Raw genomic sequence first — 2,659 nt, forward strand, 5'->3', positions numbered from 1 at the left:
GTGCCCCTGCCGGGCGGGGAGCGGGGTTGTGTCCCCCCGGGTGTGTGGCAGGGGGAGTGTGCCCCTGCCGGGTGTGTGCTGGGGGGAGTGGGATTGTGCCCCCATTGGGTGTGTGCCACAGGGAGTGTGCCCCTGCCCGGTGTGTGGGGTTGTGTCCCCTCCGTGTGTGCCACGGGGAGTGTGCCCCTGCCGGGTGTGTGCTGGGGGGAGTGGGATTGTGCCCCCATTGGGTGTGTGCCACAGGGAGTGTGCCCCTGCCCGCTGTGTGGGGTTGTGTCCCCTCCGTGTGTGCCACGGGGAGTGTGCCCCTGCCCGCTGTGTGGGGTTGTGTCCCCTCCGTGTGTGCCACGGGGAGTGTGCCCCTGCCCGCTGTGTGGGGTTGTGTCCCCTCCGTGTGTGCCACGGGGAGTGTGCCCCTGCCCGCTGTGTGGGGTTGTGTCCCCTCCGTGTGTGCCACGGGGAGTGTGCCCCTGCCCGCTGTGTGGGGTTGTGTCCCCTCCGTGTGTGCCACGGGGAGTGTGCCCCTGCCCGCTGTGTGGGGTTGTGTCCCCTCCGTGTGTGCCACGGGGAGTGTGCCCCTGCCCGCTGTGTGGGGTTGTGTCCCCTCCGTGTGTGCCACGGGGAGTGTGCCCCTGCCCGCTGTGTGGGGTTGTGTCCCCTCCGTGTGTGCCACGGGGAGTGTGCCCCTGCCCGCTGTGTGGGGTTGTGTCCCCTCCGTGTGTGCCACGGGGAGTGTGCCCCTGCCCGCTGTGTGGGGTTGTGTCCCCTCCGTGTGTGCCACGGGGAGTGTGCCCCTGCCCGCTGTGTGGGGTTGTGTCCCCTCCGTGTGTGCCACGGGGAGTGTGCCCCTGCCCGCTGTGTGGGGTTGTGTCCCCTCCGTGTGTGCCACGGGGAGTGTGCCCCTGCCCGCTGTGTGGGGTTGTGTCCCCTCCGTGTGTGCCACGGGGAGTGTGCCCCTGCCCGCTGTGTGGGGTTGTGTCCCCTCCGTGTGTGCCACGGGGAGTGTGCCCCTGCCCGCTGTGTGGGGTTGTGTCCCCTCCGTGTGTGCCACGGGGAGTGTGCCCCTGCCCGCTGTGTGGGGTTGTGTCCCCTCCGTGTGTGCCACGGGGAGTGTGCCCCTGCCCGCTGTGTGGGGTTGTGTCCCCTCCGTGTGTGCCACGGGGAGTGTGCCCCTGCCCGCTGTGTGGGGTTGTGTCCCCTCCGTGTGTGCCACGGGGAGTGTGCCCCTGCCCGCTGTGTGGGGTTGTGTCCCCTCCGTGTGTGCCACGGGGAGTGTGCCCCTGCCCGCTGTGTGGGGTTGTGTCCCCTCCGTGTGTGCCACGGGGAGTGTGCCCCTGCCCGCTGTGTGGGGTTGTGTCCCCTCCGTGTGTGCCACGGGGAGTGTGCCCCTGCCCGCTGTGTGGGGTTGTGTCCCCTCCGTGTGTGCCACGGGGAGTGTGCCCCTGCCCGCTGTGTGGGGTTGTGTCCCCTCCGTGTGTGCCACGGGGAGTGTGCCCCTGCCCGCTGTGTGGGGTTGTGTCCCCTCCGTGTGTGCCACGGGGAGTGTGCCCCTGCCCGCTGTGTGGGGTTGTGTCCCCTCCGTGTGTGCCACGGGGAGTGTGCCCCTGCCCGCTGTGTGGGGTTGTGTCCCCTCCGTGTGTGCCACGGGGAGTGTGCCCCTGCCCGCTGTGTGGGGTTGTGTCCCCTCCGTGTGTGCCACGGGGAGTGTGCCCCTGCCCGCTGTGTGGGGTTGTGTCCCCTCCGTGTGTGCCACGGGGAGTGTGCCCCTGCCCGCTGTGTGGGGTTGTGTCCCCTCCGTGTGTGCCACGGGGAGTGTGCCCCTGCCCGCTGTGTGGGGTTGTGTCCCCTCCGTGTGTGCCACGGGGAGTGTGCCCCTGCCCGCTGTGTGGGGTTGTGTCCCCTCCGTGTGTGCCACGGGGAGTGTGCCCCTGCCCGCTGTGTGGGGTTGTGTCCCCTCCGTGTGTGCCACGGGGAGTGTGCCCCTGCCCGCTGTGTGGGGTTGTGTCCCCTCCGTGTGTGCCACGGGGAGTGTGCCCCTGCCCGCTGTGTGGGGTTGTGTCCCCTCCGTGTGTGCCACGGGGAGTGTGCCCCTGCCCGCTGTGTGGGGTTGTGTCCCCTCCGTGTGTGCCACGGGGAGTGTGCCCCTGCCCGCTGTGTGGGGTTGTGTCCCCTCCGTGTGTGCCACGGGGAGTGTGCCCCTGCCCGCTGTGTGGGGTTGTGTCCCCTCCGTGTGTGCCACGGGGAGTGTGCCCCTGCCCGCTGTGTGGGGTTGTGTCCCCTCCGTGTGTGCCACGGGGAGTGTGCCCCTGCCGGGTGTGTGCTGGGGGGAGTGGGATTGTGCCCCCATTGGGTGTGTGCCACAGGGAGTGTGCCCCTGCCCGGTGTGTGGGGTTGTGTCCCCCCAGTGTATGGCAGGGGGAGTGTGCCCCTGCGGGGTGTGTGCTGGGGGGAGCGGGGTTGTGCCCCCATTGGGTGTGTGCCATGGGGAGTGTGCCTCTGTCCAGTGTGTGCCGGGGCAGTGGGGTTGTGCCCCCGTTGGGTGTGTGCTAGGGGGAGCAGGGTTGTGCCCGTGCCCGTGCCGGGGGTGTGTGCTAGGGGGAGCAGGGGCTGAGCTGGGTCCCCCCCCCCCCCGCCCGCCCCCTCGCGCCCCCCCGCCCCT

General features: G+C 70.7%; 1 protein-coding gene across 1 annotated transcript in view; it reads left to right on the plus strand.

Moving 5' to 3' along the window:
• RASGEF1C (RasGEF domain family member 1C) overlaps positions 1-2,659 on the plus strand; it is a 136,894-nt gene that overhangs the window by 41,677 nt on the left and 92,558 nt on the right.

This window comes from Alligator sinensis, unplaced genomic scaffold, assembly GCF_000455745.1.
Source record: "Alligator sinensis unplaced genomic scaffold, ASM45574v1 scaffold741_1, whole genome shotgun sequence".
Classification (NCBI taxonomy): Eukaryota; Metazoa; Chordata; order Crocodylia; family Alligatoridae; genus Alligator; species Alligator sinensis.